At 37.4% G+C, this 15939-nt stretch overlaps 1 protein-coding gene across 1 annotated transcript in view; it reads right to left on the reverse strand.

Annotated features, from left to right (window-relative positions):
• The window catches only part of Mageb18 (melanoma antigen family B, 18), a 480694-nt gene that overhangs the window by 408841 nt on the left and 55914 nt on the right, over positions 1-15939 (reverse strand). Inside the window, exon 2 of the mRNA NM_173783.3 lies at positions 8562-8607. The gene's annotated coding sequence lies outside the window, so the exon portion shown is untranslated. The remainder of the gene's footprint in view (positions 1-8561; positions 8608-15939) is intronic.

The raw sequence follows: 15939 nt of genomic DNA on the forward strand, positions 1-15939 counted from the left end.
CCAGAGTATGTGGCAGAAGAGAGCTGTTCACTGTATGGCTAACCAGACAGCAGAGAGAAAAGAATGCCAAGGCCCAAACCTTACTTTCTCCTTTATCCCTTTTTAACTCTATCTTACCCTAGCCCTTGACATGGTGCTTCCTGTTGATGCCTGTCCCCTCGCATTGTTGTAGCCATTTTGATCCATGCCAGCCAGCTATTTCATATTGTTGCTGTAATAAGCCTTCCAGTCATTGACACAGAAAAAAAAAAACTTTACTCAGAGCAGGGTCATGCTAGCTACATACCCTGTATGCTGATATGCTCTGTATGCTCTGAGGTTTGTTAATCATAAGAAATTCCACAAAGATTTACATTAGACCCATCAAATTACAGGTCCATATGAACTGTTATGTCTAAAATGGCTTGAGTCAGTTCCAACAACCAGACAACACTTCCAGCAACTGCATAGGAACTCATTGTGACTTTTGCAATTTTAGCCTTTTATAAATTATCCCTGAGAAATGTCTAATGCACAGCTTTTGGCTCTTAAGCCTGAGCTGTTGCTCTGATCAATCTGTCTTGGAGTTTGTATTCAAAAAACCATCTGTTTAATTGATATTGGTGTTAATGTGGTTTGTGGGATTACTACTGGACTCCAACAATTCCCACATAAAGGATGGGACTTCCCCTCTAAGTTGATATTCCAGAAATGCTGTCACAGATACATCTAGAATTCTACAAAGATCTTTTTTGTTTGGTTGGGAGTTTTTGGTTGGTTGGTTGATTGGTTTTGGTATTTATTTATTTGGTTTTGGTTTTTTGTTTGTTTTGTTTTTAATACATAGTTTCTCTGTGTAATCATTGTCTTGGAACTCACTCTTTAGACCAGAATGACTTCAAACTCAGAGATCTGCCTGTCTCTGACTCCAAGTGATAAGATATGAAAGGTATGTTTCACCACTACCCAACTAAAAGAAGTATTTTTTTTTTACTCTTTTTTTTTTTTTTTTGGTTTTTCAAGACCAGGTTTCTCTGTGTAGCCTGGCTGACCTGGAACTCACTCTGTAGACCAGGCTGGCCTCAAACTCAGAAATCCAGCTGCCTCTGCCTCCCAAGTGCTGGGATTAAAGGCGTGCGCCACCAAGTCCGGCTTATTTTTTGGTTTTTTGAGACAGTGTTTCTCTGTATGACAGCCCTAGATGTCCTGGAGCTTGCTTTGCAGACCAGGTTTACTTGGAACTCACAAAACCCCACCTCCCTCTGCTGGAATTAAAGACATGTGCCACCACACCCAGATTGTAGGCAGTTCTTAAATCAATCAAATTTAAGCATTATGTAAGTAAAGAAATTACAAACCTAAACTATTAATCAATGTATATTATAAAACTAATCATTAAATAATATTCCTGTATTACATGTCTTGTTAGATTCTAAGAGACAAAGTAATAACTATATGCTATATTATCTTCCTGTATCATGTAGAATCTGACAGTTATATAGTAAGGCCCTGACAAACAATTCTAAATTGAGAAATCCAAGAACAGAAATCCAAGATACTTTCCTTGAGGAAAGGTATCATGTAGCTCAAGCTGACTTCAAACTATGTAACAGAGAATATCCTTGAACTTCCCTTTACCTCCTGAATGCTGGTATTAAAGGGTTTTATTTGTTTGTTTTTAAGAATTATTTTATTTATATGAGTACACTGTAGCTGTTTCCAGACACACCAGAAGAGGGCATCAGATCCCTTTACAGATGGTTGTGAGCCATCATGTGGTTGCTGGGAATTGAACTCAGAAGAACATTCAGTGCTCTTAACCACTGAGCCATCTCTCCAGCCCTAAAGGACTTTTTTTTTTTTCAAAACAAAACAAAACAAAATCATAACTAGTTTATTCAATACAAGAATTCAAACCCAAGACATCGTGGTATTCAGTTGAACTGGACCATCTGAGCCATAACCTCAGGCTTTATTTTTTATTTTTAAAACTTTGTAGCTTCAAACAGAATGACAAAGGATCTGACAGGATTTTCTATAATGAAATAACAGTATTCTTTTAAATTTACTAAAGGAAATAGTAAATATGGAAGTCAGGAGAAAAGGCTGGCCAATCGACAGACATGTGGCCAAGCTATTTTTTTCAAGATGGGGAAGATTGTCTGAGTTGATAAAATTACCTGGTTTTCATCTTATTCAGTATTGTTTAAGCTTATCATAGAATCAATTTATAGAACTATGTATCTCCTCTTTCAATGTTTATTTTATTGATTACCCTCACTTAGTATTAATTTTCAAAATTTTGAAACTAATAAGTGGGTAAGAAAAAAAGCTCCTAGGTGATAATGAGGAAAAAATACGGTTTATGCCTAAAGGATTGTGATAGTTTGTATATCCTTGGACCAGGGAGTGGCACCATTTGGAGGTGTGGCCTTGTTGGAATAGGTGTGACCTGGTTGGAGTAGCTGTGTCACTGTGGGTGTGGGCATAAGATCCTCACCCTAGTTGCCTGGAAGTCAAGTCTTCCACTAGCAGCCTTTGGATGAAGATGTAGAACTCTCAGCTCTGCCTGTGCCATGCCTGCCTAGATGCTGCCATGCTCCCACCTTGATGATAATGGACTGAACCTCTGAACCTGTAAGCCAGCCCCAATTAAATGTTGTTTTTATAAGACTTGCCTTGGTCACGGTGTCTGTTCACAGCAGTAAAACACTGACTAAGACAAGGATGAAGGAAATAATATAGATCTTCCTTTTGAGAGAAAGTATACCCTATCCAATCCAGACTGAGAATTGACTGGATGTAAATATTGGTTTTACTTTCTTAGATGAGGGATGAGATGAGAGCTATACCCAAGCTTTATGAATACATGGCTTGGGCTGAGCCCAGAGTGTTTCTATTTAACTATCCCTAGGCCTAGGGCTGGAAGCTTCTAGCCTCCGTACAATCTAATCTTCTGCATGCCCAGACCTTGAAGGCTTCAGCTTCCAGCCTTGGTCTGCTAACCTAGGCCTGGAATGTTTCAGCCTCTGAGACTTACTGCTGAATAAACCCACCCTTTCTATCTTTCTGAACTTTGGCTGGCTGGTTCATTCCAGCTGTTATGGCTCAAACTCCTCTCCATGCTGACTGGTTCAAATTAGCTTCTTTTAGAAATCTAATTGCTCTGCTTTGAAAAACTGCCTCTGAACTCCCGGAACAGAACTGCACAGACTCCAGTGACAACACAAACTGAACAGAACTTCACAAACTCAACTGCATTCAACTGACTGTACAGAACTCAACTAAAGTCAACTGTATTCAGTTGAACTGCACCAAACTCAACTGAACTCAATCCTCCCACCCTTGTACAGCTTTTAAGTAGCCTATTTTTCATTCTTGTGACTCATTCTGCCAAAACTTCTTCTGACTCCTCACTTCATCTGCCCTCAATTAGATGCCACCATTGGGATTAAAGGTGTCTTTTTTTTTAATTAGGTATTTTCCTCGTTTACATTTTCAATGCTATCCCAAAGGTCCCCCATACCCCCCCCCCAATCCCCTACCCACCCACTCCCCCCTTTTTGGCCCTGGCATTCCCCTGTACTGGGGCATATAAAGTTTGCAAGTCCAATGGGCCTCTCTTTGCAGTGATGGCCAACTAGGCCATCTTTTGATACATATGCAGCTACTAAAAGCATGTCTGTATTCCACCCAGATCACAAAGGCCTAGTCTTTGTTATTCGTTGCCAGAGTAGTCATGTTGCTGGATTAAAATTCCTCTACAGCTGGATATGGTTTAAAGTGAGTCTTTCTGATACAAACTCACCATTAGCAAGACTTGTACTTTGTAATAAATGTTGTGGGTGAGTCATGAGCAGGATACTACTCTGGCATAGAGCTCTAATACATATAATCTGAACACGAGAACAGAACTCTCTTTTCACTAAGGGCAAAGGGAGAACAGTGACAGAGGGGAAACTCTCCCCTTCCTCCAGAGCTTTCCCTTAGATTGACCCAGGACAACTTCCATTTGGGACTTCTCAGAAGCACTGAATTTTTTTTTTCCATTTTTTATTAGGTATTTAACTCATTTACATTTCCAATGCTATACCAAAAGTCCCCCATATCCACCCACCCCCACTCCCCTGCCCACCCACTCCCCCTTTTTGGCCCTGGTATTCCCCTGTACTGGGGCATATAAAGTTGAAGCACTGAATTTTTAAAAATCTCATAGTTTAAAACTTCCTAGTTTTTCTTTCTTAGCTCTCTCTATTGCCAATGCCCACTAGTTTGAAAGAATTAAATCCAAAGTACATTTCCTCTCAGGTTTGTCACTAACTGTAGAAGGTAATGTTATAAGCAGAGACACTATTTCTCACAAATGGCTCTCTAAATCAAGGGTGACCTACATCTGCCACCTGATGTGCTCTCTGTAAATAATGTTTTATCTGAACACAGGAGTATACTGTTTATGACTGCTATCAGAACACAATGACACAATGACAGAGTTGAGTGATTGAGACAGAGACCATATGGACCACAAAGCTGGAAATATTTACAACCAGGCCCTTTACAGAAAATGTTTGTTGACCTTGCTGTAGATAATAAAAATGCCATGCTGCTGTTATGTCTTTCACTGGGCACACCACACGAAAGAAAGACTTTCATACAACTTTGTGAAAGAAGACATACAACAGCCAATGAGTATGTCTCATGTGGAAAATATATTCATCATTGTATGTGGGAGAGATGGAAATTAAAATCACAATAAAGTCTGCTAGCATGTGCCTGTCATCTTAGTACATTAGAGACCAAAGTAAAAGGAGAATGAGGTTGATACTATCCTATGATAGATAGTCTCTACTTAGTGACATCCTGTCTCAAAAACAAACAAACAAAAATGCATCTTCACAACAAGAGAACCAAAATGACAACCAGCCATGGTTGTGAGCATCTGTAATCCCAGAGTATAGGAGGCTGAGGGGCAGGGGAGCTGCAATTTCTAGGCCAGCAACAACTATAAAAAACACCCTGTTGCAAAAAAAAATTAAAAACTAAAAAATACCAAATGTAGCTCATAGAAACTCTTAGGCTTCATACTGAGGCCTAGAAAGAAACAGAATAATTATGACCTTGACTGGGGTTTAGAATAGTTATCACACTGAAGAGAAAATAATTTCTCACATTTCCTCACACCATCACATTTCCATGAATCTTCAAATTCTCCTAATTTTTCATAGTACTTCCTAAATGCTACCAGACAATAGGTGTTCCCCAACTCTGGGTGGTTAAACAATGCCCAAAGTACCACATAAAGTGAAGAATAATGACCAAAGCTAATTTTGACCTGGGTATTAACAACACATGGACCCTGGGGAAAAAAACAAAGGGGAAACACAAAATAGCCTTTGATCCTCCACTAAGCCAGTCCTTTAAAAGGATTGAAAGAATATAATCAGTGCATTTTCAGAGTGTAAAATTATTATTCAGATGAGGGACACAGAATTCCAATCTGCCTCCTGTTTTTCTCTCTCCTCACATAAATGAGCTCACCCCAGGATCTCACCAGGTTGTACAGCTCTTAGAATTCTGCCTTTGCTTGCAATTGGTAGGATTTTTCCCCCAGTTTAACAAGGAAAAAAAAAAACATGAAGATTTCATTCTTCATGTTTTTTTCCAAACAACATGAGCTCAGCAAACAGATTTAGTTTTTAAAGTTACTTATCAACACTGACAGTGTTCTCTTAGGAACAGCTGTTCCCTGGTAGGATACAGTGTTAACCTACCCCAACATTTAGAAACAATTCTCTTTGGAAAATATATTGCACATTTAGCACCCTCCTCTTAATTACCAAAGACATTTGCATGAGAGGCCCAGTTTTGTTGCCATTTCACCTCCTTTGTTTTTGGTTTTTTCCCCCCTATGTTTTAAGTTTAAGACCTGAAAGGTGTCCTTCTATAATGAGTTACCTAGTAAGTGAGAGCCATATCCTCATTACAAGCCTGGCTTTAACAGCCTTTTTTTTTATTAAATTTTGGAATTGCTTTCTTTTCTTTTATGGCAATGACTGTCAAACCCAGTTCTTCTGCAGTCCTAATTGTGAGCTACAAGGTCATTTGAGCCTTGCCTCTGACAGCAGAAAATGAATTTCTAAAGAAAGGAAGTGCTCCTCACTCTTTTAATGTCTGGTATACTAAGGAGAATTTGCATAATCTGTGGTTTGCAATTTTTGCAATTGACATTAGTCTTAAGGGTACTGAGTACATAAGCTTATTCATCATCATGTAAGTAGAGATAGGTTTGTGTGGGAGCGCTAGGAAAATCAAATAGGAGAAAATATTGATGCAATAAACACTAAAATCCTCTTGTGTTCTTCCACAGTAATTGTTTATGATATAGAATGGTGTCTGTGAACTATTTGCCTCCTACATATGTTTTGAAAGAAATTGTTCCACAGTAATTGTTTATGATATAGAATGATGTCTGTAAACTATTTGCCTCCTACATATGTCTTGAAAGAAATTGTTACTGATATTCTAAAGTTCACTATTTAACTGAGTTAAGTTAATATTCGCAAATGATTATTTCAAAGTTTCACAAGTTTTATCATGTCTTCTACTAGTGCTTAGTATGTGCATACAAGAACATTACCGTACAAGTAATGCTTTTAACCTTTTGGTTTATTGTGAAAACTTTTAGTAAATGAATATTTTTCTAAGGAGAATGGAACTAAATTATGGAAGTACAGTGAGACAAGCATGATGAAATTTTAGTTAGTAGAATATCAATGTATTTATGTCTTCCTAAAGAGGAAATTGGTGGGTTTTTTTGGGGGGGGTGATACACTTTAGCAAAGAATATGAATAAAAGAAGGTCTGGATAAAGAAAAGTGAAGAATCTTGTAGTGCTGTTTATTTAGCATATAGTCAGTACTATATAGCAATATTTCTAAAGATACATTATTAGTAAGTAGCTAATATAGCAGAGGAAAAATGTGTTTTTTTTCATATAAAATCTACTTATGTTTTTATTATCAACTAATTTAAATCAAAATAGTTTTCAGAATTAAAATTCAAGGGCTGAAGGAATAACTTAGTGGGTAACAGTGTTTTGTGTGAAAACAAGAAGACCTGAGTTCAAATGTACAGCACCCATGTCCCCAAGTGCATTTAAATCCACTGTCCAGGGACAGAAAAAGATGAATCTAGGAGTTCACTGGCCATCCAGCCTAGCAAAAATAGTTAGCATTGAAGTGCAGTGAGAGACCTTGTTTCAAGGGCAGGGAAGAAGGAAATCAATTCATTGTACACTAACAGTACACTGTTCTACATGGTTTCCCCTTTCTTCTCATGTGTGTGCATCCTTTAAAAATTACAAAATGGACATTCAATTACCATAGATAGGCTAGTACATTTCTCTAGATATAACCTGCCAACAAAAAAATTATGTCTCACTTAAGATTTATAGCTATCCCAGATCGAAAAAATGTGTTTCTGCTTATTGGTTACCCACTGGCTAGGCATAGTGGTATACACCTGCGATTCAATCACTCAAGAGGATCAAGGGATTGAAAAAGGTCAAGATTGTTATCTTTGAAAACTATAGGGAAGATTTTGGAGTTTCTTTTACAAGTTTCTCAATAAAGTAGAGTGATACAATGACAATGTCTTAATTAAATGATTCATATGGTTGTTTGAAATCACATTTGTTAGGGTTTTGCAGAAGAGTACCTTGACAGGTCCTGGCCAAGGTATGGCACAGAGATCACACAAATCTTGGGATCACAGGCTTAAACCACCTTATCCCTAACCTATGGTATCCAGTACAGTTTGAATTTTGGGGGTAATTATTAAAGCATAAAGAACATCACTATCATGTGATTCATAGCTAGCTTGTTTGAAAATTTTGCCTGTTAACTTTGCTTTCACTACCTTTTCATTAGCTGGAAAATCAGACAATAGTTTAAGTTCATGGATTGGTGACATATACCTATAATCCCACAACTCAGATGCCTGAGACAAAAAGATCCAAGTTGGATGTCAGTCCTGCCTACAATCCAAGATGAAGAGGCTATATTAGGGCATAAAATGTTGTGTTTTCTGCAACAGGGTAGCTTCAAATTCTCTATTTTGCCTCTTGGATACAGTCTTCTCAAATATCTATATATTCTTTATATTACTTTCTTCACAGACAGTCAGTTTACTGACATAAGTCTATAAACACACAGTTAGAAACCAACATTTTTCAGCAGACTTTTTTGTTGCCTCAATTATATGAAATTTATGAGACCAAAGCATTTTCAATAGTATTCGTACTTTCATTTCAAACTTTTTCTTCTCAATTTAAAATAGAAAGTGTAATAGTGCAATGAAGAATAATGTTGAAATAATTGCTTTATAAATAAGAGATAAAGATGGTGTGATGAAAAATCCAGCCTGGCAAGCTGAGTTATCATTCAATAGATTGAAATGTTTTTCATCAATTCATGTATGAAAGTATGAATTTCATTACCAATACACAGTGAGGTAGTCAATATCTAATGTATAAAAGTATATGTGGCCAAAAAGTCAAATATCTGGAAAGTGAGGTTCATCTTTACCTTGTGCATAAGACTTAAATTCACTGAAATATCTTCAAAGAAGACCCTAAAGAAAGAAAATTTAAACATTTTTAAATTCTAATTACTATGAAATTAACTAGCATTTACTTTTGGAAGTTTATTTTTAATCTCTTCTTTCCTATACTTCACAATAATGGTATAGAGTCTCTCTGTTACATGAAGGGAACCAACATTCAACTGGTTTGGGCAGAATTATCCATTTTAGAATAGATTGTTCTGAATCATCTTAGAGAGAATTCCACCCTTAGTATCTGACTTACTTTGGGTACATTCAAAAGAATTCTATTAGGTCAATTTAGCAAAGAATTACCCTACTTTCTTAATTGTTTCCTTTCATTGATTCCCCCATTGACTATACATCTCTGCCTTCTCTTATAATCAGAATTGAAACCAGTTCTATACTGAGGTACCTTTTCTCCTCATTGGACAATTTCTTATTGAGTCTTTTGTGACTTTAACTACTGTTGGGCTTCATATTTTGCTTTCACAGTATAAAAGCCTAGTTAGTGTTTAAATGCATATGTTAGGGGAGTTGCATAATAACAAAAATTAACAAATGGGAATGTGTTACATTAAAAAGCAAAGGAAGCAACAGATGAAAGAAATACATATAGATGAAGAAAATCTTGTCAGATCTTCATTCAATGAAAGATTAATGCCAAGATATATAAAGAACTAAAGAATCAAGCACCAACAGAATAAATAATCCAATCAATAAGCAAGAAAACAACCTAGCAGATAGAGATACAAATTGCTATTAAATACATGAAAAGTGTTCAATAGTCATGGCCATCACAGAAATGAAAATAAAACTGCATTGATCTTCCATCTTATTCCAGACAGAATATAAATTGTGAAGAAAAACAAGTAAAAGAATATATCACACAATAAATTTTGGCAAGGTTGCATCAGGCAATGAATCCTTAATTCATTGTCGATGGAAATGTAAACTGACCCAACCACTATAGAAATCATTGTGAATATTTCTCAATAAATTAAATGTGGAATTATAGATTTTATTTTATTATTATTCCTTAGATGCCTGTTTGTTTTCTAATGAGAAACAGAAACAGTATGGATTCAGATGGGAGGGGAGGTGGGAAGGAACTAGAAGCAGCTGAGGAAGGGAATCCAAATATATTATATGAAAAAAAACAACTATTCTCAACAAAACATAGAATTATGATATAATCTGCCTATATCACTCCACAGAATAAATTCAAAGGAATCAAAGCCAGCCAATTATTTAAAAAACACCCATATTTATCACAGTGATATTCACAGTTAACAAGTTTTGAAATCAGTCTAGGTGTTTGCTAAGAGATGACTGGGTACAAAAATTTAAACAACCAAGTTTTATTCGTTTTATAAAGAATTAAGTTGTGTAATTTATAGCCAAATGGAAATAAAGGGAGATAATAACATGAATAGAAACAAGATATTTTCACAATGACTCATACTGCAGGCTATCTTGAATATAAAGATTTTTATGGAGGAATTAATGAAATGAACATAAGTGAGAGATAACTTGGGAATAAAAAGGGAGTAAAATAAAGAGTAAGACAGTGAATGAAAATGGCCAAACTCCATTATGGCTTGTAAAAGTATAAATAGATGCTCAGGAAATTTGGTATTGTTCAGTGGCAGAATGTGTACTTAACATATGTGAGGCCCTAGGTTTAATTCTGAACACAGAAAAGAAGAACAAAAGCTTTAATCACTTTCCGTGCAGTTTAACATGGCAGTATGCTTGTTTGTCACAATGCCAGATATTTAAAATTTTAATACACCCAGTGTTATCCAGCCAGCTTTGGGGAAGTAATTTCTGATTCTACCACTGAGTCTCATCTGTTTGAATGGCAATTTTTAAATTTTAATTCAAGTCTCTTAAATGTGCATACTCATCCAGAAATATTTCCTTGATAGAGTATGCTAAGCAAATTCTTGGTAAGTGCAAATGATGAATGACCAGAGATGTTTTATCAATGGCTGTAAAACAGTGGAAAGTTTTGAATAACTGATCAGAGGTACAGAATAGGTAAACCATGAATACATAATGAGCATAAGGAACCATGAAAGAGATTGTATAGGTGTGCCTTCATTGGCATTAAATTAATATCAAAATATGCTGTCAGGGGAAAAGGAAATGTAAAAGACATGTCTTATATGACTTTATTTTTTTAAATGTAAGCTTGCTCATTTGTATGTGAGTTTTATGGCTAAAATCTAGGGAAAAGAACAATGATTTTTATTGTGGTGGTGATTTTATGTGATTTCTACATCATTTCTTCCTCATTCACTGGACTTTTAAAAATGAGTTTCTCTTTTACACAGTAAAGAATAAAATTTATTTGGAGAAACAATGTCTTCAGCTGTTCAGAAATGCATGAAGAAATTACATAAGTTTTTCTCTGTCATGAAGACCCTAAATTCTATTTTCAGCTATAGATATAAACAACACAAAGCGCCACTGAATTTTTCTCTACTGAAGAATCAGCAAAGCAATAATAGTGGGAGATACTAGCTACCTATTTTCCATAGGAAACCACCCTTACACTTAACGGACAGAAACAACAAACATCTATTGTCTTACCGTTCTGGGTGTCAGGAATCCACAAAGCAACCCAGTTAGATGGTTTGAATTTGGTCTTTGACATTGTTGTAATCACAGAGCTTGTCAGAGCTATAGCCATCTCAAGACTCAATTGGGAAAGAAGCTACCTCAGGTTTTAGGTAAATTGGCAAGACCTCAGCAGATCACCTTCTAAACTGATTCACAGAAACTTTTCTCTGGGATTACCTCACAATTTGAAAGCTGATTTCCTAAAGTTTGCAAGGCAAGGAAATGAGGGACAGTTCTCAGTCTCCCACGTAGCAGTCCAATTGATTCTACTGTATGTATTACAGTCACTAGAACTAAGCACCCACCTTAGCTGACAGTGACACAGTGACAGTACTGCCAGGAAATGAAAATGATCTCTCATTCTCTCTCTCTCTCTCTCTCTCTCTCTCTCTCTCTCTCTCTCTCTCTCTCTCTCTCTCTGTGTATATGGGGGATGGTGGTTGTGGTATGTATGTATGCATGCATACATGTTGAGGTTAGGGGCCAATCTCAAGCCTGAGCCCTCACCTGTCACTTTCACTTGGTTTGACACAGGGTGTCCTTGTTGTTTTCTGCTGAATATGTGAAGTTGAGTTGGGTTGAAAATTTCTGAAAATTTTTGGTCTCTGCCACCCATATTCCTATAGGAACTCTGTGATTATAGGCATGCCTTATGACTTCTATGTGGGTTCTGGGGATTCAAACTCAGGTTCTAACAATTCCACATCAAATGTATTTCCTGCTGAGAAGTGATCTTTAAAGACCATTTTAGAGACTGTCTACCAACACTGACCAAATCAAAGGGGAAATAATCAAACTAACACAAAAGTCATATTCATTCAGAGTAGCTTAATATGGAACATCCAAAACTAGAAACAGTCCAGCTATGACCAAGAGAATGATAAATCCACCCAGCAATGAACTACTCACAAACAAAAGGAAGAGTTTATTGACTGATGCATCAACATGATGAATCTTACAAATACTGAACCAAAAAGTTGCACTCAAAAGATCATACTGCTATTCCTTTACATATAATTTAAGTAGGAAGAAGTAATCAGGAAAATGGATATTCCTTATGGTAAAAATTATCACAAAAACATGAGCAGGCTTTATGTGGTAATGAATATAGTTTATATCCTTGTTAAGATATCAAATTGTCAAACCTCAAGAAATGATAATACACTTAGGGTCTCTTATATATGTCACCTTAAAATTTGAATGCATACTAAAACTCAAAAACAAAGAAAACTTTAGTATTAGGATGAGTATAAAAGTATGAAGCAATTATGACTTCTTTACCAACTTTCCAAACCTAGATGAAAAACTGAACACCTAAAGACAAAATGTTAGGACAATCTACTAGGAAACATGTGGATGAATAGCAAATTTTCAGGATGGTTCATGCTTAGGGCAAAGTCAACAATGAAGAAATTTCTTAATATCCAGTGCCATTCTGACCAGAAGATGTCCCAACCGGTAAGAAGAACACATGCTCCACTATGTTCATAGCAGCCTTATTTATAATAGCCAGAAGCTGGAAAGAACCCAGATGCCCCTCAACAGAGGAATGGATACAGAAAATGTGGTACATTTACACAATGGAATACTACTCAGCTATTTAAAAAAAATGAATTTATGACATTCCTAGGCAAATGGATGGACCTGGAGGGTATCATCTTGAGTGAAGTAACCCAATCACAAAGGAACTCGCATAATATGTACTCACTGATAAGTGGATATTAGCAGAAACTTAGGATACCCAAGATATAAGATACAACTTGCTAAACGCATGAAATTCAAGAAGAACGAAGACCAAAGTGTGGACACTTTACCCTTTCTTAGAAATGGGAAAAAAAAAAAAACACCCATAGAAGAAGTTACAGAGACAAAATTTGGAGCTGTGACGAAAGGATGGACCATCTAGTGATTGCCATATGCAGGGATCCATCCCATAATCAGCTTCCAAATGCTGACACCATTGCATACACTAGCAAGATTTTGCTGAAAGGACCCAGATATAGCTCTCTCTTGTGAGACTATGCCGGGGCCTAGCAAACACAGAAGTGGATGATCACAGTCAGCTATTGGATGGGTCACACGGCCCCTAATGGAGGAGCTAGAGAAATTACCCAAGGAGCTAAAGGGAACTGCAACCCTATAGGTGGAACAACAATATGAACTAACCAGTACCCGGGAGCTCTTGTCTTTAGCTGCATATGTATCAAAAGATGGCCTAGTCGGTCATCACTGCAAAGAGAGGCCCATTGGACTTGCAAACTTTATATGCCCCAGTACAGGGGAACCCCAGGGCCAAAAAGGGGCAGTGGGTGGGTAGGGGATTGGGGAGGTGGGTATGGGGGACCTTTGGGATAGCATTGAAAATGTAAACGAGGAAAATACCTAATTAAAAAAAAAAAGGAAACAAGTCATACTGTGAAAGAAATTCTGGCATGGAAGATAAAAAGTAGAGATTTCCAAACAGAAAAAGGATGGCCACCAATTAAGTTAAGGGACTAGAGTAAAGAGATGAGTTATATTTTCTCACATCACTAAAGATAGCTGAGTCATAGCTTTTTATTTGATGTTGCTAAGCAGGTCCCAGTGCTTTGGGAATTTGCTTATCTTACCTACAAATACTGCTATAATTAAAGTATTGTATTCACTTGAAGCCTACAAAGGACATCTGGATTTTTATCTTTGCTTCCCACATTCTGAATCTAAACTCTTAATGATATGACTCCATCTGGTTTTGAAAGTTTCATCCCCAAACCAACTTTAATAAAGAAGGAAAAGATTTGTCTCTAAAGCTAGGGGGAAATTTTTAATTGAAACTACTCTCCAGAGTCAGCACAAAGTTGAAGCAATCAAGTCTAGCTTTTCTCCCCTGTAAAGAAATCTGGAGCGTAGCGGACTACCTGCTCCAATTCAGGCTGTGTATGCACTGAACATCATCTCCAAGCAAACAAAACCACTTGTTTTTCAGTGTCCTGTTTTTACTGCAATAATTTTATTATATTTTATCATATAAGGTAGCGATAGCTTGTATATGACTCAGCTTCACACTAAATGTTCCTAGTGGAATCATTTAAAACTTCAAAGCCATATAAAATATAACCCTATACTAAGAGTCCAGGAGGAAGAAAACTACACTACCACAAACTTTCTTCAAAAACAGAAACAATGATTTAATGATCAGCCTCTCACCAAGTTTCAGAACAGTATTTTTCATGTCAGAAAACAAATATGGAAACCAAAGCCTTTAGACATGCAATGAACACCTAAATGTGTGAGCGTGCACATGCGCTTGCACATGTGTGCACACACAAACACACACACACACACACACACACACACATGCACACAATCTCTCTGTATTTTATTTTTTAAACTGAGAAACTGGAAAACATTTGGATTAGAAAGTAGTGGTACCGTGTAACTTATTGAATATTTCTTCATTACTGTATCAGAAAGGATGTTTATAACTGCGATGTGTAAAATAAATGAGCCTGGAAAATCCCTCTTGTCCCTTGTGGGTTGTCCTTGGGGAACCTGGCCCTATGTGACACAGAGTGTGACATGAAGACATCTTAAGGCAGACAGCTCCATTAAAGACTACCTGCCTATTCTGTTTAGCTTTTCTTCTGAGTTTGCAATACTACCATGTTTTTGCTATTTCATCTAAGCATCTTATTTATGTGGCTTCACAATACAGGTCCACATGCATTGCAGAGAGTTGAGAACTAATACATTTCCAAATACAATGAACTGGTTAGGGAAGAACTGTTCATTTGTGCTGTCCTTTGATCTTTTGATTCATTTTACCTTCTAGTTTTAATAATGGAGAAATAATTTTTAGAGAATATGGTATGTTAATGAAAATGGCCCCTATAGACTCATAAGGAGTGGCACTATTAGGAAGTATGGCCTTGTTGGAGGAAGTGTATCACTATGGGGATAGGCTTTGAGGTGTCAGATGTTCAAGCCAGGCCCAGTGTCTCTTCCTGATGCCTGAAGATCCAGATGTAGAACTCTTGGTTCCTCCAGCACCATGTCGGCCTGCATGCCACCATGCTTCTTGCCATGATCACAATGATCTAAACCTCTGAAACTCAAGCTAGCCCCAATTAAATGTTGCTAAGATCATGTTGTCTCTTCCTTTATACGAGTTGGTTTATACAACTTGCTGAGTTTATGGTGTCTCCTCACAGTAAAAGAAACCCTAACTAAGGCAGAGGTGGAGCTTGGGTGTGGGCCTGTGTACTAGAGGCTTTCCACAGAGATTTCTGGCCTGGCCAAATGTGAGGGTTCAGGTGAAGGGAAAGAATGCGAGAGGGAGGGGGAATTGCCTCCACTGCTGCAGCTGCCTCCACCTCCCACCTCCATCTTTGCCACTGCCACTTCAGTTGCTCCAAAATGCTGCACTGGTTGCTCTGAACTGAGCTGGACTGAGCTGGCAGGAGGCTGACCAGCCAACAAAGGGTGTAGAGGAGCTTCTGGCAGTGTTTTTCAGGAGAGCAGACCTCTTCCCCAAGTGGCAGTATTACAGCTCTTATGACAGAAGCTCTCAGATGATGGAATAACTCTCACACACATCTGTTCCTTCAGGACAGGATCCTTATATATAGTTTTGGGTTTGGTCAGGGTCTGAGAGCAGGTACTTCCTATTGGCTTGGTCTGAGAGCTTGTGGATACCTTATCTAGATGTGGGAGGGCTTGGGGTGGTGCTCCTACGTGACTGATGGCCACAGACCT

Source organism: Mus musculus, chromosome X (genome assembly GCF_000001635.26).
Source record: "Mus musculus strain C57BL/6J chromosome X, GRCm38.p6 C57BL/6J".
Taxonomy (NCBI): domain Eukaryota; kingdom Metazoa; phylum Chordata; class Mammalia; order Rodentia; family Muridae; genus Mus; species Mus musculus.